The sequence below is a fragment of the Euprymna scolopes genome, chromosome 35 (assembly GCF_053919585.1).
Source record: "Euprymna scolopes isolate OS-2025 chromosome 35, ASM5391958v1, whole genome shotgun sequence".
NCBI classification, from domain to species: Eukaryota; Metazoa; Mollusca; class Cephalopoda; order Sepiida; family Sepiolidae; genus Euprymna; species Euprymna scolopes.
Window position 1 is genome coordinate 72461351 of NC_136516.1, and position 22206 is coordinate 72483556.

At 32.4% G+C, this 22206-nt stretch overlaps 1 protein-coding gene across 3 annotated transcripts in view; it reads right to left on the reverse strand.

Annotated features, from left to right (window-relative positions):
* LOC145259924 (membrane progestin receptor gamma-B-like) overlaps window positions 1-22206 on the reverse strand; it is a 204058-nt gene that overhangs the window by 178787 nt on the left and 3065 nt on the right. Inside the window, exon 1 of one of the 3 annotated variants that reach the window (XM_080117884.1) lies at window positions 822-4347. The exons of the other annotated variants lie outside the window; for them this stretch is intronic. The gene's annotated coding sequence lies outside the window, so the exon portion shown is untranslated. Of the gene's footprint in view, window positions 1-821; window positions 4348-22206 lie in introns of those variants that run through there. 3 annotated transcript variants of the gene reach the window in all.

Sequence of the window (22206 nt, forward strand, 5' to 3'; positions counted from 1 at the left end):
ATCCGACGCCAAAACGTTGTGAAAATAGCACTCAAGATGAGAACAGTAATCCAAATTATCAACCTTCGTCTCAAAAATTGAGAAACATTGTTGTGTCATACACTCTCAAGGCTAAATGGGGAGCGACAACTTATAGGTGTGTGTGCTGCTATTAACATTCTCCCCCCCCCTCCCAATGTTAGGAAGTGGGAGAGAAAGACAAAAGAAATATGACAAAAAACAAGGAAATAAGTTTATCAGCAGAACAATGGAGAGGAAGTTGTTCTCAAAGAAAGCAAAAATGGGATTGTTAATTAATGTGTGGCAGTGATTAGGGACAAAAGGACCGGACAACAGAATCGGTCAATATATTTTAGAGTTAGTTTTAAGTGTGGCAGAGGGTTTTGAGATCGTTTATGACGGTTGGGAACAGTCTCAGGTTTGCGATGGTTGACAACAGTTACAGTTTAGGAGAGTGGCCAGATGTCAGACTAGGTAGAAGTGGACCTTAGTATGTAGATGGTTGATAGTGTCACACACACAGAATTGAACTGATATCTGTAGAAAGTGTCGGAGTTTACGTTCTTTGTGTTTTGTTTTATTTTTCTACTTATGAGTCAGTGCACCCCTTCAGCAGTCACCAATGTGTGGGAGACAACGACACATCCAAAAGAGAACATAAAAAAAGAAGACAACTACGGAAACAACATTGAGTCGGCAACATTTGTCGAGCAAGCAGCACACGGACTCACATGATACTCAAACTTTCCCATTCAAACTTACAGCCTTAGTTATGTAACATTTGCTTACAACCTAAAATTGTAAATGAAAAAAAATCCTACCTTGAGATCACGACAGAGAAATTGGTGATGAGCTAGTTGTGCCAACACCAAAGTTTTGTGGATATTTTCAACACGGTGGTAGTGCAGAATCACTGACAAAGCAACCAATCAGAATGCATAAGGTCGTCGCAACATCAGTGAATGTTGTTATACTTAGTCTCAATCAGAGGATTGCAGTACAGATGCTTACAACGTCAAAGTTTTGTCGAATTTAAAGTGAACTCAAGCGCTTTGTGCGTTTTTATGTTGCGTTGTGTTTAAAGATAAAACATTATCTAATGACTTTTGAGTTTTTTTTTTTTTTTTTTTTTTTTTACACGCCATTGGATATCGCGGTCAGGTCTTTAAAAATAGACCTGCTATGCACTTGTCCACCATTCTAGACAAGATAAAACACAGAATTTGATTATGTACATAAATGTATGCAGAAAAGTGGGGGTGGGGCATTGATGTGCCATATCAAGCACAAATCGTTGTCAAAAATCTATAAAATACAACTTGCCTGAATGTATTGTGTTCCACGCTCAAATGGAGAAAGTGGATGGAAAGAAGAAAAGGATAAAAAGCAACGAAGATGAGGGTTACAATATAACAAACGAAGAGTTTGAATGCAAAACATGATAAACGTCATTTTGAAAATTTTAAAAACTTTCACCACAAAAAGTGTTGCATTTTATCAATCAACCATACTGCAACAGAGTGCGGACAAGTGTATACAAACGCATGCAAAATGACGTCGCCAATAAAGAAAAAAAGCACATTAGAGACGTGAATGACGTTCAAGAGCATGTTCAAGATCACGTTTCATTCGGAGAAAAGTACCTGGAAATAAATGTTGTTACAACGGGAAAACGCGAATTGATGTTCTTTCCTATTCTTTGTCTACTTTGCGACTGAGGCTACAACGTGTTGGGTAACGTTACAATATCCCCAAATTTTCTTTTACATAATACTAGCAGGGTTACCTGGTGATGCCTGGGGCAAAAGTGTAACCTATTTCTATTAAAAGTTCTATTTCTCTACCGTCTCTCTTTTTCTCCTTCTCTCCCCAACCCCCTCTTTCTCCTCCTTTCGTTGCCTTGACAGAATGCAGAATCGACTTTGAAATATAGTGGGAGGTTATCTACTTGTGGTTAAATCATTAATTGCTAACTATTTTGCACTTTCAACTAATCATGCCGGGGTTTAAATTCAACACACTACCATCAAAGCTCTCTACACCAAACTCAAAATGAGCTCAGTCCATGAAAAACAGGCATTTTAGTCAAACCAGCAACATCTGATTTGCATATGATCCGCGAGAATTCACGTTAGTTTGCACGATCGTTGAGGATCAATTAATTGGGCGTCACCATTTTTTTTATTATTATTATTCAGCAACTAAACTCTACAAGACACACAAATATGTGGACGTTTTTTAGGCAAGTAATTTACACTTTTCTGTTTCTTACAGACTCTTTCTCACAGAAGAAACGTTGCTAGTCTCTTTCTACTTTATATCGTTATTTTCATGAAAGGTGCTTAACCGAGCTTCAATCTCGTGTTCCTCTTTTGAAAACATTTACAGTGATAACTCTTATTGCTACCACAACGAAGTAAAACTTTTTTTTTACCTCGGTGTTCCCAGCTTCAAGCAAAATTTCCACAAAGTTTCTTCACAAAGGTTTCTTGTTGGTGGAAGACATTGCCATGAGACTGCTTCCCTGCAGATTACAACATAGTCGTCATCAAAGCCAATGTCAACAGATTCCTATCTAGAACCATCGCCAAAAATATTTCAACTTGATTCTGACAATCATTCTAATTCATTAACCCTTATCGAGTGGTGACCCCCCCCCCACCACCACTTTTAGTTTAAAAAAAAACAAGAGAAGATAATTCTTAATAGGTGTAAAACGATTTAATGATATCAAGAGTAATCTTTGCTTCAAATTTAAAAATCTTAAATGAGATACAAACTGATTTGATATGTTTCTGAATTTTTGAGATGAAGATTTATAATTTCTATTATTTGGATTATTCAGACTACGGTTCTTATCTTGAGTGTTATTTTCACAACGTTTCAGTCGATGTAGTCTTCGACACCTTCTTCAGGTGTATCTTGTCAAACTCAGGCATCTTTCTGTCAGAACTCTGAAATCTAGATGGAATTTCAAATGAAAACGTTTATTTAATTCACGAGGGTAGCAAACTTTCTTTCCATCAGCCATGGCTCGGTAGTAATTTGCAATTGTATTTTTGAGTGTTGCCCACACTGAGGATTGAACCTTCTTGGGAGTTCCACTTAGTCATGACTGACGGAATGAGAGCATGATATTCCCCATGAATTAAATAAATGGTTCTGTTTAAGATTCCATACAGATTTGCAGTAATGAAGTTATTAATCACAAAATTATGGGGAGGGAGTCAACTTTACTTTATGTGTAATATTGGGTTTAAGTTGTATTTAATGTTTATTACAAAATAATAATATAATTCATTAATCCAAGATTTTTATTTCACACTTGTCGAAAAGTCCAAAGCATCTGTAGAGAGTTGTTGAAGCTGCATTTCAGCACCATAATTAGTATTTCTAGTTTGGTTACATCTGGCAGCCTCGAAGGTCACTATAATAAGTTTGGTGGCATTATATCTAATATTTTTGGAGAATATAAGTAATTAATTAATCATCTCTGACACAGCTGACAACCTAAGGAATCTCCATGCACAATTTAATGCAATTCTAACAATACTTTTGGGAGTTTTATATGATTTTACTATTGTTGTTGCTATTATTATACTTAGTATCTATATATTAATACCGTCGTACGTGTGTCACCGTTCCTAGATTATAAATTATTCAATCGGGAGATCCTATTTATTAAAAAGGAGGATAGAAAGAGATAACTAGGGCCATGACAAGAGAATATTCTTTTCATTATTTTGATTCTCGAGTATATATCAGTTAATGTCTTATATGTATTTATATAGAGTGATGTGGTTCTCGATTGATTAATTAACTGTGTCGGATATATACTTGAGAGTTAAAACAATGATGAGAATATAGTGATAACATACTATGAACCTTAAATTAGAGTATCTATATACTAATTTAATGTTTGTAGTATATTATTACCTTCTATCCTCTTTTTTAATAAATACGATCTATCACCGAAGATGCAATGTAAAAAAATGATGTCGCTTTTGGGCTGTATATAAAACTAAAATATATCTTCTTGCTTTTTTGACTAGGACCCAAGGGTAGTATCTGTTTTGTCTAGAGATGCTATAATGATATTGTGGGGTTTTCATTCATGCCGGGCGTCCATACATATGACTCCTATAAGGATATTGGAGATAAACCCGTAATAAGAAGATATATTTTGACACTATATTAACCATATATACTACAAGTACTTTAACGGTGAATGCTCCAATGAATTGCAAGCACTTGTACCTTCTCGACGTAAATACCCCGACAAACCCGACAAGCAGCAAAATCCCACCCCTTCACAGTAGAGATCCCTAGATGTAAGAAAGCCTTCTACTCCAGTAGTTTTTTCCCCAGAACCACTAGACTTTGGAATTCCCTTCCGGGTTCCTGCTTCGCCAACTGTACTGACATGAAGAAGTTTAAGTGTAACGTGAACCGACATCTTGCTGCCAAACTCCCCACATAGTACCCCTGTAGCTTATGTCCCTGATAGTAGCCCCCTACAGCAAGGTGGCAATGTGCCTTGTTTGGGGTGAAAATGTAATAAAAAAATTTAAAAAAACAAAACAAAACAGATTACTTAGATAAATTAATTTACAATTTTAACAAAACGGCTACGATTATATCACAGGGTCTCCATTCACGCTGGACGTCCACAAAATGCCCAGCAGCAATATATTACATATGAAAGATGCCATTGTGGAATTTCCATAGGTCTTGCTAGTTAGTATCATTATCGTTATGAAAATAATATTCAAGATAAGAACAGTAGTTCAAATAATAAAAAACAAACTGTCATGTTGTTTCCTGATAAGTCGATTCCTGTGCAAAGACCAACTTTTTGGGTGTTTTTGTTTTTTTTTTGCATCATTCGGACTACTATTCTTGATTTCTATATTCACAGCGTTTTCACTGATGTAACCTCCAATCTTTTTCAGGTACATCTTTTGGAACTTGGGAACTTAGTTTTGCTATATATTTATTTTGTTTTTAACGATCTTTAATTAATAAATTCGTTATTGTTATTAATTTGTAATAAACATTAAATACAACTTAAACCTAATATTATACATAAAGTAAAGTCGACCCCACCCCCATAATTTTGCGATTAATAACTTTATTACAACAAATCTGCATTAAAACATATCTGTTTCCTTAGTGATTTAAGGAAAATATTGGTCCATGTTCTTAAAACAAGTAAATTATTTTCAAAGGATTTCATTGATTTTTATATTTAATCCTGATCAATATTTGTTTTTTGTTTATTTTAGTAATAATAAAGGGGGGGGCAGACGAGTTATTACTCTTACAGTCAAAAGTGTTAAACGTCATGGGGCACTAATTAACAGATAATCTTTTCAACGTTCACTGATGAAAAAGAAGGAAAGAAAGTTTTTGAAAGAATTTGATTCAATTAATAATTTAAAAGGTTTGTAGAGGACTAGCACCTTTCAGGATGGCTTACACATAGTATCCCAGCACTATATGATGCACAAAACACAACCTCTCCATAGTAAATGTCTGTCCATGTGTGGTAAAAAAAACAAACGCATTCTTTAACCTGCTAATATGCACGGGCATAGGTAGAACACGGCGAATCTAGAAGAGTAAACCTTAAACAAAAATAATTTTATTCTTTACGGATATTTATAGATCCTTCCATGCATACATGTGTGTTGAATCGTCTATATGATGATACACACAAAAGTATTTCCAACATGTATGCAGTTAATTTGGAATTTAATATAAAATATTAAACTTTAAAAATCTGAACTTTTAAAATCTCAAGAGTTTGGCGAGAACTAGTGTATTTCCATGATGGCCTACTCATGGTATTCTACTACTGTGATGCGGAAAATATACATACAGACACACGTGAAGTTTTTATTTATTGCGGACTATTATCCTCATCTTTCTTAGTTGTTGTTTCACAACGTTTCGGCCTTCATCAGGTGGTAACCACGACGGGATAGGAACTCCTCTGGCCTTCGTCAGGTGGTAAGGTAACCACGACGGGATAGGAACTCCGAATCACCTAACTGCATTCTCAGCAATTACTGCCATCTATAGTTGTCGTCTCACCACGTTTTGTCGTCTCACCTAGAATCGTAGAGATTCAACGTCTTTACCCACTGTGTCATGGGCCCCAAAGATGAGTATTTATTGTGGATTATTATCTTCATCTTTTTTAGTTGTTGTTTCACGACATGAATTTTTTTCATAATTTTGTTAATATCAAGAAAAGATAATGATGAACCTGTATAGATCCTAAATATTTCATCAGATAGAAACCAAACAAATGTCCCACTAAACCAGCCATTCTCAACCTTTCTTCCATCATTGACCCCTCCCACTTCCTGACTAAATAGCGTTTCAAATGACAAGTAACCATTTTCTAGTTTTAGTTAAATCTTAAAAAAAATAAAAAATAAATTAAAAAATAAAAAACAATTACCACAGACTTCTGTTGTCACCCAGACTTAGAGTTAATGATAGAGTTATGGAAGGGTATACAATACAACATATTTTATTTTATTAAAAAAAAATTTTTTTCCTGCCAAAATTTTCAGGCTGTTTGTTAGAAATTGCACATCCTCCTTCTTATATGCCATAAAAATTCTATCCGGTTATAAACTTCTGGCCTGAAAATAGGTAATTATTTTACACTAAATTAATATGCAAACCTGATCCCCCTATCAAAATTCTAAAATATTTTTAATGGGGGGAGTATTCATGTACAAAACTACCGAGTTTAATTAAAATTGTTTTGTTTTTTAAAGACATTTTTTTATTTATTTTTTTCCGAAGGGAAAACATTTTATAATCGATTTATTGATAATTAGTATTTACTTATAAATTGAAAAGCATAAAACGTAACACATGTTTTAATATGAGATTAATGTTCATTTGATTATATTTGGTTAATGGTTATCAATCTAAATGCGCGGGTTTCAAAATGTTTTCCTGGACATAAATGACATGACTTTTGCCTTTTAAAGTCATAAATTATTTTTCCAATCGACTTTCAAAATTTGTTGTGTCTGTAATAATATATTAATAGTAATGAATAGTTGTAACTACACAGTGTTATCCGAAGGTCTCCTTTTTGGACATTCTGCTAAAATCACGGTAACAAATTCCTGCCCCTTAAAATGTTAGGTCATGTGCGATCTTTTTTTTACAGAATCTGACGAAAAAAAATACTTTTTCCTGAAATTAATCGTGTGCACTACACAAAAAAAGAAGAAAAAAATAATAATAAAAATAAGGGAACTGAAATTATTTTTCGTATTGCTCCTAAGACTTAGGGTTAGTGATAATGTTAAGCAATGTTCTTTTCGTCATTTTTAACAATGACATCTTGATGTCATTGAAAACATGAGATAATGTACCACACTAATATGTGTGAAGATATTGATGCACATAGTCCTTTAACGAAGGTTAAATCAATTTCCAAATTAGATTTTAGATAAAAAAAAAATGAAACTTACTTTTAACATAAAAGTCATAAAAGTATGCTTTTTCATAAGACACTACAAAGAAAATATCACACAAGGAGATAGGAATTTGATACTGTAGTCATCTCAGAGACCTCAATTTTGTTTGTTTTTTTTTAAAGATAATTCAATGAACATCTCATTACAAAAATCTTTTTGCAAAAAAAAAATCAATAGATTTTGTAACAAATTTAAATTTTAAAAAGTGGGCAAAGAGATGATGAAAGTCTTGTGTGAAAATTCAGATACTGAAATCGAAATAATAAATATTAGACATCAATTAATGAATATTTCCCAAATTTCAGTTTCTTTGGAGTTTTTTAAGGGGGATTTTAGGAGGCATTATATGAAGCCAAGTTCACATTTGAAAATTAGAATATTTCAGATGTACATTTAATTCAATTCATAGTCATTAGTAATCAATTAAGCAAAATTCACTGATTTTCAATTTATTCTTAAGACGCCTTATTCTAATAGAATAAAAATCATGTAATAGACTTTGATCAGAATTGGAATAAGGATTCTAGACATAAGGTTTAATCTTGATTTTAACTTTTGGAAGAGGACATAAATGTTGTGCAAAACTATTTTTGTATGAGAATTTATTTTACCCATCGAGTATTTTTCTAGAACAGTAGAACCCCGGGATACGTTTTTTTTTTTTAGGTTACGATGTGGAATACAATGTTTTTCTAGACCCTGGTTACGGTATTTGTCCTGCCTTACGGTGTTATTTATAATGTTAGTTGATTATATGCATGTGTAGTATATACTGTACTGCATTTTGTTTCTAATTTTTAATATGTACTGTATAAAATGTTGCTCAAACACCCGCCATACGGCAATTTCACCTTACGATGCCAACCTCAGAATGGATTAATGCCGTATCTCAAGGTTCTACTACATGTGTGTGTGTGTGTGTGTGTGTGTGTGTGTGTGTGTGTGTGTGTGTGTGTGTGTGTTGGGATGATTAATCAGAATCGGAAATCGAGAAAATCCGAATTGTGACTATTTTCCGATGCCAAAAACGATTCTTGTAATTTTTTGTTATTTCGTTTATTCTTGGTTAAAAGTTAATTTTCCATTACTTCTACTGAGGATAAAATGTTTTTTTTAAGCTTTTTAAGACAAAACTGAAATGTATAGAAAAACAACTATGCAGCTAAATATTTAGTGATTTTAAAAGAATCGGAATCAGTAAGAATTCTGGAATCGTCCCATCACTAATATATATATATATATATATATATATATATATATATATATGTATATATACTAGCAAATGTACCCGTCGTTGACTGGGTTCAAAAACAGCCTACAGAAAATGGACTCTGATTTATGAAAGTATGATAGGTTATGAAAACGAAGGGTTGTAAATTTGGGTTGAATTTGGGGGTATCAAAACCAAAGCAAAATATGATGAAAGTAAAAATAAAATAGATAAACCCCATAATTTATTATACTATACCTGTTCACACTGAAACACTTATCACAATATTCTGTGGATCTATATTAAAAAACCTTGTTAAACTTTGTGACATATTTCCATTCTATGGAGGTCAGGTGCGAACGAACACCTCATAATTTTATTATACCATATTTCTTCAAACTGAAACATAATTATTAAAGTATACTTACGCAGATAGATATGAAAAGTCTTTATTAAAGTTTGTGCCTATTTCCATTCTATGGAGGCCAGGCGCGAACGCAGACTCCACAATTTTATCATACAATCCCTATTTCAGTTAAAACATACTTATCAAAGTATTCTTATGTACATCTATATCAAAAACACTTGTAAACGCTTTTTTTTTTTTTTTTTATTTCCATACTTTGTGGACCAGGCGCGAACGCAGACCACACAATTTTAATGAACCACCGTTCTGCCAGATCAAACATACCCATTCCTGTGTCTCGATACATCTTCTATCATTATATATAATCAGTTTTATAAAATAGTCAACCATATAGGAGTCTATTCGTGACCACACACACAGCTTTATATTATATATATATATATATATATATATATATATATATATATATATATATATATATATATATATATACACCGGTTGTATAGATTGGTTTCCTAGATATAAATCCAATAATTATTAAAGTGTTCTCAATGTAGAACAGAGCTGGTATATAGTCTGTTTATTATATAAACACTATTGGTTAAATATGTGGAATCTCAGTTCAAAGATACTTCATCATACCAAGAAAGGAGTGATATTTTTTTTTTGGGGGGGGGGTCTGATGAAGTCGTATCTTTGAATTGGGATTCCACTATGCATAGATGTAACCAATAATGTTTGTATAATAAACAAACTAATATATATATATATATATATATATATATATATATATATATATATATATATATATATATATATATATATATATATTACTTCATTTAATCACATAAATTAATATACGAAAGTATATATTTATGCGAAAACTTTAAGTGTTTACTTCAACAGTGCTCAATACGTAGGTAGAGTTAGGTAGCAAGTTATAAAATATATATGGCAATTAAGCTACACAGAATATCCCGCGTTTCATCCACGCTAGGATTCATCAGGCTTATGCTGAAACGCGAAATATTCTGTGTAGCTTAATTGCCATAGAAAAATGGCTGACATAAAATCACTCGGCTACTACTACTACACAATTTGCCACCAGAGACCAAAAAGAAATGCTTGACAAATCGAAAGAATCAACAGAAATATCAGAAAAAGAGAGAAATCAGTCGCGTTTATTCAAACATGCCTTGAAAAGAACTTACTGCCAAAATATACACATATATAATTCCTCTCTTGCATTTCAAAGTGTGAACATTACGTTGGCCGTTGGCAGAGTTCATATACATGGATCCGGGTTCGAATCGTTCGACCAGCGATATAATTCCATACTGACAAGCATAAAATAAAAATGCAAAACATATATATCTATAAATATTTATTTATTCATAATTATTAAACTCCTTTAAAGGAGAGTCATTTGAAGAGATCAAGTTGCATGGTTCTCTCTTGGGAGATAGAATTCTTATAGTACTTGTGTTTACATTGAAAGAATACAAGGTGTATTAAACTCGCACTTCAAAGCGTGATCGTCGCATGTGTCAAATGGTTATGATACAACGGGTTCATAATATGTCGATCCAAGGTTTGAATTGTTCAACTTGCCATGCAGTTACAAAGTTTCATACTGACAAGTGAAAAATAAAAACGTGAAACATATCTCTATAGATAAAAAAGTATTTATAAATAATATTATATCATATATACACCTATAATATTATAAGGCGATAAAATATATTATGTATAAATTTTTAATATTTACTTAAACAGTGCTCAATACATGAGTAGAATTAGTTTGGGAGAAGCTCAGCGATTGGCCAATGGAAACATTAACCCGTGGGAGTGAATGACAACTTTATTGGGAGGGGGAATCATGCACATTTTTTTGGTCGTTATACACATTTTTAAATATTAACTAAAATGCTTTTTAACATTTCTTTTTATTGGTGGGGACTTCAATTCTTTACTTACCGACCACTTTATGAAACAAAACAAAACAAATTTAGCTCAGTCTACGATAATGCACTAGATAATCATAGTTTAAGTGGGTTTTTGAGTAAATCTCTTCTGGCTTTATGCAATCTTTCCAGCAGGCAATGTCAGTAAGGAAAATAAAAAGATTTTTGTAACTCCATATAAGAGAAAAAATATTTTCATATTCCTTGTTTATATATATATATATATATATATATATATATATATATATATATATATATATATATATATATATATATATGTATGTATATATATATGTATGTATATATATATATAAAGTATATATATATATAAAGTATATATATATATATAAAGTATATATATATATAAAGTATATATATATATATATAAAGTATATATATATATATATATATATATATATATATATATATATATTTATATATATATATATATATATATATATATATATATATATAAAGCTGAATGTGTGTGTGTGTCTGGTCACGAATAGGCTCCTATATGGTTGACTATTTTAAAAAAACTGATTACATATAATGATAGAAGATGTATCGAGACACAGTAATGGGTATGTTTGATCTGGCAGAACGGTGGTACAATAAAATTGTGGGGGCTGCGTTCGCGCCTGGTCCACAAAGTATGGAAATAAAAAATTTTAAAATTAAAAAAAAAACGTTTACAAGTGTTTTTGATATAGATGTACATAAGAATACTTTGATAGGTATGTTTTAACTGAAATAGGGATGGTATAATAAAATTGTGGGATCTGCGTTCGCGCCTGGCCTCCATAGAATGGAAATAGGCACAAACTTTAATAAAGACTTTTCATATCTATCTGCAAAAGTATAATTGATTTGATAATTATGTTTCAGTTTGAAGAAATATGGTATAATAAAATTATGGGGTGTTCGTTCACGCCTGACCTCCATAGAATGGAAATATGTCACAAAGTTTAACAAGTTTTTTTTAATATAGATCCACAGAATATTGTAATAAGTGTTTCAGTGTGAACAGGTATGGTATAATAAATTATGGGGTTTATCTATTTTATTTTTACTTTCATCATATTTTGCTTTGGTTTTGATACCCCCAAATTCGAAGCTATCTCTTTACAACCCTTCGTTTTCATAACCTATCATACTTTCATAAATCAGAGTCCATTTTCTGTAGGCTGTTTTTGAACCCAGTCAACGACGGGTACTTTTGCTAGTATATATATATATATATATATATATATATATATATATATATATATATATAGTGCAAATGTCAATGCAGTAATAAAAAGAACTGAACTGAGATTAGTAAAAAAAATTAAGGAGTGGAAAACATCCCTGTCCCACTCCTCACGATGGCATAACAAATAGTTTATAAAATAATTTTAATCTGTTGACGTGCAGATTGTATTTTTTATTTATTTACTCACGTTCACCTCTAACAAGGCATATCACCACTTGGACGTAAAAGGCTACTATTTGGGACCATGCCTAGGAAAGATTAACAAGATGTTGGATTACGTTACCTTTAAACTTCTGCATATCAGTACAGTCAGTGAAGCAGGTAGCAGGAAGGGAATTCCAAAGTCTAGCTGTTTGAGGTAAGAAACTATCAGAATAAAAAGCTTCCTTTTGTTGCTAAGTGAGTTTGTCGGGGATATGTATGCTGAGGGGGCACAAGTGCAAAGAGTTCATCAGAGCACATTCCATTAAAATATTTGTAAAACAGGCTCAGAGATGCAACATTGTGGTGATGGGACAGGGGTTGGAACTTAATTGACAAAGTGGGATATATCAGATTGAAAATCCTTTCTTCGACCCTATCCAAGAGGGAGAGGCTGGTATATGCACCAGTCCAGATGTGGCAACAATACTCCATACATAGGTGAATGGTGGTCTTGTAGAGGTACAGGATACTCTCAAGTGTGAGTGCTTTCTAGCTCGATAGAGAGAACCCATCTTCTTTTGCAGCAGCCTTTGCAATGTCCTCAATGTATTTATTCCAGTTTATATTGTCTGTGAATGTTAGGCCGAGGAGTTTGAAGGAAGAATTCTCAGGTAGGGTGTTATTTGTCATGGATATTGGTGCTTAGAGAGGCTTCTTTTAATTGTTAAAGAAGAGCAGCTTAATCTTACTAGTATTAAATGTTACCATCTATTTGCGGCCCCATTCCACTACAATCTGGAGGTTATTTTCTAACGATTCTGCCATTGCCTTAGATTTATGCACATCCGTTCTTCCCTCGATCATGTTATAGAGCGTTGTATCATCAGCAAATATACCCATCTCGAACACAATATTATCGGAGAGGTGAATATCAGAAATAATAGAGGCACTTCTGCATTAATGTTATAATGCTTGAATGAACGTCTATCAATGACAACCGGGATGGTCTTATTGTCTAAGAAGGATCTTATTGTATTTAGTATATGTCCAGTTATATCGTATGATTTAATTTTCATTAGCAGCCCGTCGTGCCAGACTTTGTTAAAGGTCTTGGATATATTGAGAGCTACAACCTCAGTTTCACCCACTTTATCCAATACATGGTATATGCATTCAGAGATGATTGCTAAAATATCTGCAGTAAATGATACTGTTTGCCAGAGAGAAGATTTGCTTTTGTGAGGTGGTGGACTACAGCTTGATTAATTAAGGTCTCAAAGATTTTAGCAAAGAGGAGAAGGAGACTGATAGGGCAATAATTGAGAGGGTCAGTCCTTTCACCAGAATTCTTGTACATTGATACCACATAGGTCATCTTTCAGCTATTAAGGAAGCAAGATTCAGCAAGGCATTTATTGTAGAGCTTGGAAAGTACAGGGGCTAGCTCAGCTGAGCATTTCTTAATAAGTATAGCAGTGATGAGATCAGGCCCACATGTCTTAGAGGTGTCCAAGTTTTTCATGATATCGTAGACATGAGAAGGGGTGATTTTTACATCATCTAGTGTGCCTTCAATCCGCATAGGAAAATTTGGGAGGAAGTGAAGTTGGAGGCAAATCACCAGGCAAGCAGTTCCGCCTTTTCGGTTGCTGTGCATGCAACCTTCTGGTTGTTGTTAAATGGAGGAATTACTGATTGCCCTGTATTCACTTTATTGTTATTTTTAGCATTAAAATAGCTGGAAGGATGTCCATTTTTATAGGGGAGGGGAGTGGACAGTTCTATTTATTATTTTCTAACAGAAACAAAAAGAAAAAGAAAACGCTTGAAAGTATTACAAGTAACTTAAAAAATATATAACATGTTTATACAATAACTGTTGTTTGTACAGCAGCATTGCTTCATCAGATGATGGCTCTAGGTTCAGGCATGGTTTCGAAGCTAAGGAGCATTACCACTAGCCCATATCTCACAATAGCAATATCTCACAATATTACCAGACTTTGTTGGATTGTCTTCACCCTGGGGAATTGCTATATCCACGCTGATGGATATTATATATAGGGGAACCTGGGGCAAAATGAGATACTTAAGGGAAAAAGAACTGTCGAGTCAAACGTAGCATTGACGTATAAACCATATTCTGTGTACTGAACATTCAAAGTATTGGAAAACAATGCCACAACAAAAAAAAAGATGAGAAATTATTTTCAAAAGAAATACAGATGATTTATTCAGCTAACTGTATTGTCCCGTTTTGCCCCATGCTTGGGGGTAAAACGAGACGGATCTTGGTCTGAATAAGTCAGTCTTCACAGAGCTCACAAATGAAGATTGGGGTTTCGTTGCATTCGTCTAGACCTGCACAGCCGTAGTGTGACCATTTCCTACAGTCCCCTTGACAGGCTACCCAGCTTTCTGCACTCTCAAAGTATAGTTCGTCACAGACAAAATAGACAAATTTTGAATGCTTACCCCTTTTTGATGTACGGGGCTGAATAAAACAATGTTAGAAGTTGGCGGCAAGGCGTTACCATGTGATCTCTTGATCAGACTCCTCACGAAAGAGCTCTCTCTCTCTCTCTCTCTCTCTCTCTCTCTCTCTCTCTCTCTCTCTGTTTTGGTTATCTGTGGTGTCTCGTTTTACCCCGCTATCTCATTTTGCCCCAGGTTCCCACATTATATATATATATACATATATATATATATATATATATATGGTTACCCAGAATATTCTGCGTTTCATTCTCAAAACACGGATTATTCTGCGTAGCTTAATTGGCATATATATTTTCATAACTTACTATATATATATTTATTTCTGTGGAGCTATATATATATTATATATTATTGTTCAGACGATTAACTCGAATCTGGAATCGGAAAAATCTGATCTTTTTGGGGTACCAGAATCATAAAAATTTGTGCCTATTTTCCGATACCAAAAACGATTCCTTTAATTATCTTTTTTATTTAATTAGTGTTTAAAAAAAAACAAAAAAAAAAAACATTCCACTGCTGGTAGTAATAATACAATAATAATATTTATTGATTTCCATTTCCAGTAAAACTAAAATTTATACATCATCTGACCAACACAAGTGTGGTTTTACATTTGAGAAAATATATGCACGTGTAACATGTGTTTTTAACGGTAACCGGGATGAAATAACCACTTTATAGTTAAATATTTAGGGATTTATAAAGAATCAGAATTGGAATCAGTAATTGTATCGGAATCAGGAATTTAGTATGGAATTAGTAATTGCATCAAAATCAGGGAAAATATTGGAATCGTCCCATCACACATATATATATATATATTAGTGGCCTGGCAAGGCTACACGGGAGACAACCAAAGCAGCAAAACTGAAGCTGGCCTGCAGGACACTATATATACAAATGTAGGCAAATTTCGGCATATTTTATTCTTTTTTATATTGAAAATATAGGTTCTTTTTTACCAATTTTTAACCATAGAAAAGCATTATAATTTAAAAAAAACTGCACGTTTTCATGTAGTTTCGTCTTATAGAGCCAAAGACATGAGCATTTCAATATTCAATTTGGCTACCAGTATAGATATATCCGTATATAGGAAAACAATAAGAATGGAAAATGAAGTCACAAATATATAGAGTGAGTTCAATTCTATAAGAGGAGACTTATCGGGATAATATAAAGCTCAACAAGTTTGATTGGAGTTTATATAGGAAAACAATAAGAATGGAAAATGTGTTGGTCAGATGATGTATAAATTTTAGTTTTACTGGAAATTGAAATCAATAAATATTATTATTGTTTTATTACTACCAGCAGTGGAATGGTTTTTTTTTTTTTTAAACACTAATTAAATAAAAAAGATAATTAAAGGAATCGTTTTTGGTATCGGAAAATAGGCACAAATTTTTATGATTCTGGTACCCCAAAAAGATCAGATTTTTCCGATTCCAGATTCGAGTTAATCGTCTGAACAATTTTCCATTCTTATTGTTTTCCTATATAAACTCCAATCAAACCTGTTGAGCTTTATATTATCCCGATAAGTCTCCTCTTATAGAATTGAACTCACTCTCTTCTTCTAACTTACTTAGCTATATATACATATATATATATATATATATATATATACATATATATATATATACATACATATATATATATATATACATACATATATATATATATATATATATATATATATATATATATATATATATATATATATATATATATATATATATTAATTAAATATTGAATTAAAGTCGGTCAATTTAGCTCTTATACATAGATCATCGTATAACGATTAGATCACTGTCTGAACATTTAAAATTAAAATGTTTAAATTCAACGATAATGGTAGCCGAATTGATACGGTCTTCGCTAATCGAGCCAGAGATGTTTCGTGTTGCGGGGTTTGAATCGTTCGACTGGTGTTAATCGTGACACCCTGCACTGAAGATTCCCGAAAGGATGAAACACTAGTGTCTGTAGGTAGTTAATTATTATAGTAAAAAATAATTATATATATATATATATATATATATATATATATATATATATATATATGACTACTTAATTTAATCACATAAACTAATGTCTGAAGGTATAATTTTATGCATTAATTTTCAGTGTTTTTTTTTCAACAATGCTCAATACATAGGTAGAGCTAGGTAGCAAGTTATGAAAATATATATGGCAATTAAGCTACACAGAATATTCTGCAGGAATTTTCACGAGGATGAAATGCGGAAAATTCTGTGTAGCTTAACTGTCATATATATTTTGATAAATTGCTATATATATATATATATATATATATATATATATATATATATATTTCTCCAAAACTTTTGACCTTGATGGAGGGGAGACTAAAACTTGCTGCTATGGTATCAAATGATCTGAAATAACAGCAAGGGGAGACTTGATTCCAAATATTTCTCATTCGTTATATCTCCCTCTTTTGGAAATAGAGTATGATTATCAATTAGTATCAAATAATCCTTAAACACTATGAAATTTAATTTATGTATGAAAATGGTCATTAGATTTCCAACGAGCCTTAATTTGTTAAATTCTAATAAATAATCGCTGAGATTTGGAACTTATAAAATTGCCAAAAATGGTGGTATATATATATAGCCAAATTGAATATTGAAATCTATGGTTCTATGGGACGAAAACACATAAAAATTTGTAGACTTTTTGAAGATTAAAATACTATTGTATGGTTAAAATTATATGACAATTGGTCAAAAGAGAACCTATATTTTCAAACGGAAAAATATGCCCAAATTTGCCTACATTTCTATATATAGTGCTTCGGCTGTCTCCCCTGCCAGGCCACTAATATTATATATATATATATATATATATATATATATATATATAAAGTTAGAAAAATGTATATGGCAATTAAGCTACACAGAATATTCCGCGTTTCACGAATCCTAGTGTGGATGAAACGCGGAATATTCTGTGTAGCTTAATTGCCATATACATTTTTCTAACTTACTACCTAGCTCTACCTATGTATTGAGCACTGTTGAAGTAAATACTAAGTTTATGTATAAAATTATACTTTCGTATATTAATTTATGTGATTAAATGAAGTAGTCATATGTGTGTGTGTGTGTGTGTGTGTGTGTGTGAGTGTGCGCGCGCGCGAACTAAAATATAATTTTTTTGTTGCTTAATCCCAGGTCGCATATCCCAATTTCAGATAGAGCGGCCATGATTAAGTGGATACTTTCTATTTTACTTTTTTTTTTTTTTTTTTTTTTTTTTTTGGCCATCAGATTTGATGTTTTTCTTTTGTTTTGTTTTTTTTGGTATTGCCATCAGATTTGATTTTTTTTTTTTCTGGTATTGCCATCAGATTTCATTTTCTTTTCTTTCTTTTTTAGTTGCTGAAAGTGTGGGAAGTTTAACTTTAGTTTTTGCGACATTTAAAATTTTAAATTACGCGCCCCACCTTCCCCGCAAAAAAAAAAAAAAAAAAAAAAATAGAGAAAGTGAGACTTATGGCGTTTCCACAGGCAGCTCAAAAATGAAAATAAAATAGCAACAAACACTAGGAACAAAGTGTAATATCTGTCCTGGTGAGTGGTGCCTGGTGCGCCACTGCGCCAGTGCGCCAGTGCGCCACTGCGCCACTTTCTGTCCGATATCAATAAAGGAAGATAAAGTCCGTTTTGACTGAAGCATTGAAGCAATTCTTTATTTTTGCTCCAATTCAGAGAACTCCTTTTTGGGGAGCTGGGTTTTCTCTTTATTAAAAATAACTGCCATCGTGGGGAGGCAAATAAATAGAGACAAACGGAAACAGAAAAAAAATACGGACTAAAATTAAAATTGAAAACAATTCAAGTTTAAAATGGAATTTTACTTTTATTTCTCTAAAAAAAAAAATTTTTGAAGTGAAAGGGAGTTTAAGGAAATGTCTTCTTTCTTTTTGCTTGGAGAATAAAATAAGGATTATAACTGATTAATAATAGTTGATATGTCTGTGTTGATAAAATTATGACAACTTCTCGTGTGCCTATGTGTGCGTGTGTTTTTCTCGTCTTTACATGATGATGGAAAGATAGAAGCTTGCGTTTAAATGCATTAAAATTAACCAGCCACCTCTTTCCCCATTGCATCACGTGCTCAAGATCAGAGGATAGAGAATCTTGGTTGTTTACAGCCTTTGAAGTGTTGCCATAGATCTAGTTGCTAACATAAATGTCTATGAATGATCTAAGGATATGATATGAGAGATTATTGATGTAGATCAGGAAGAGAGTTGGACCCTGGATGGACGCCTGAGAGACTCCAGCATTAATACTGTAAGCTTCTGATTTCTGCCCATCCCCATCAACCCAACCACTATTCTTATGAACCTGTCAGAGAAAAATGGTTCCAATTAATAATTTAATATTGATCAAAATATGCCATGATAATTTAATTTCACTTTCAAAATCCTCTAAAAAAAAATTGAAAAAACTGATGTCACTTAAAAAAGAAAAGGCGAAACAAATATTGAAACTTACACAGAATACGGACCGTGCTGAAATAATAACGTTATTTAGAAGAGAGGCTTAAAAAATATTCTGTACTGTCACCTAAAAATTTAATTAGCAAAAGATAACCTAAAATTATATTTAACGGTTATTTTTACGATTCAAGTTTTCACTTCACTTCCGGTTGCCGCTCCCATGTTAAAACTGGATTTTCTGTATGGTAACATTCAGCCCTTAACATGCAGAGAGGAGGAGGCTTCCTTTATCTATTCTGTACTTCACCTAACAATTTAATAAACAAAAGATACCGCAAAAATTCAAATAACAACGAGGCAGCAACCGGATGTGAAGTGAAAACTTGAATCGTAAAGATAACCAATTTAACTTGAAAATCCTTTCTAAAACAACAACAACAACAACAACAACAAAAAGAAAAAATGAAAAATAGCACGATCCGTATTCTGCATTACCCCAAAATGAAAGTAAATAGATTCCCGAGCAATATAAAATTTAATACGAATATCATGAAATGTCAATATCTTCTTGAATAACAAAACAGACGCTGGAATTTAGCAACATTAAAGTTTTCGGTGTAAAAAAAAAGGTGCTTTACAAACATGGCATAAGAAGGAAGATATTAACTTTGTTTATAGATTGTAAACTAATCCTTCTATTAACCGCCTGGCGCCTCCCTATGAGAGCTGGATGTGACTCAAGGTTTAATGGCGAGGTATCCAGCTCCCCAAAGAGGGGCACTTTAGACTGGAACAAAACTTAAAAGCTGCCTTAGGCGAGAAGAATTTTGGGTTTGTACACAGATTCGAAATTGTTGTCAAAAAATATATAACAAATAAATGTTATCAAAGGCAAGATAAGTTACTTTTCTACCAAACTGGATACATTTTTTTTTTTTTTTATTCAATGTAACATGTTTGTTTGTTCAGCTCGAAAAACATGCAGTGTTTACCGATGTATTGGAAAATTCAAAATGGCGCCCGACACTCTCTTTAACATGGTAAGTTTGGGAAAAGGTGTTATAAATAATAAACTAGACAAAATACTATTAAAAAAAACACCGAATATACGTCAACTTATGTCACGGTAACATATAATGAGCGAATTTCTAACAGTATTTTGTCTAGTTTATTATTTATAACATCTTTTCCTGAACTTACCGTGTTAAAGAGAGTGTCGGGCGCCATTTTGAATTTTCCAATACATCGGTAAACACTGTATGCTTTTCGAGCTGAATAAACATGTTACATTGAATAAAAACACGAAAAAATATATCCAGTTAGGTAGAAAAGTAACTTATCTTGCCTTTGATAACATTTATTTGTTATATATTTGCTTTTTTGACAACTTTTTCGAATCTATGTGTACAGTAATACAAACCCAGAATTTTTCCTCCTCTGAAACGGACAGAACACAACCGATACTTCACCTATTTATAAATATTTAAAACACACAAAAAAAATCAATTTCACTAGCAAATTAGGCACAAGTAAGTAGCGGTAAGTCATCCTCCTCTGTCTATCCAGATACTACCCTTTAGGGGTTTGTTTTACTGTACACATATATTCGAAAAAGTTGTCAAAAAACAAATATATAACAAATAAATGTTATCAAAGGCAAGATAAGTTACTTTTCTACCTAACTGGATGTATTTTTTTAGTGTTTTTATTTAATGCAACATGTTTATTCAGCTCGAAAAACATACACCGATGTGTTGGAAAATTTTAAATGGCGCCCGACTCTCTCTTGAACATGATAAGTTTGGGAAACTGAGTTAAAAATAAGAAACTATACAAAATACTGTTAGAAACCCACCGAATATATGTTAACCTATGTCACGGGAACAAATTGAGCGAGTTTCTAACAGTATTTTGTATGGTATTTTTTATTTTTACCTCAGTTTCCCAAACTTACCGTGTTCAAGAGAGAGTCGAGCGCCATTTAAAATTTTCCAATCGGTAAACGCTGTATGTTTTTCGAACGGAATAAACATGTTACATTGAATAAAAACACTAAAAAAAAAGTATCCAGTTAAGCAGAAAAATAACTTATCTTGCTTTTGATAACATTTATTTGTTATATATTTGTTTTTTTGACAACTTTTTCGAATCTATGTGTACAGTAAAACAAACCCCACTTTAGTCTGGAGATCAGAAAATCCTTATTTACTTTTCTTCCCCACGAGGACAAAATTAAATACAAGCTCGGTTTTTATTGTTTTTAATGTTGAAGAGGTATTCAATCGTCCCCAAAATGAACACTTTGGATTTAGACTAAAATGGTAAATGTTGAGATCGACGGTCTAAATAGTTTCTTTTAAAAAATTCGAATAGGATTAATGTAAGTCTCCATTTTGTTATAATCTCGATTATTATATTATATTCTAGCCTATTTACACATCTGAAACGTGTTTTTTTTGTTTGTTTTGTCTTTTGTTTGTTTGTTTGTTTGTTTGTTTTTTTAGATTAGAGAACTTAGAATTTAGCATTAGTTAACTCGAAATGGTTCATGCAATAATATTAAAAAAAAAAAAAAAAAAAAGAAAGAAAATATGAAAAAATTTTTATCGTATTTTTTCGAGCGTCGAATCTAAACATTTTACCACTCAATAAGGATTGCCTCAGTCAGGAAAGATTTCTCCCCCCTCCTTGAACGATATTATTATTATTATTATTATTATTATTATTATTATTATTGGTAGTAGTAGTAGTAGTAGTAGTAGTAGTAGTAGTA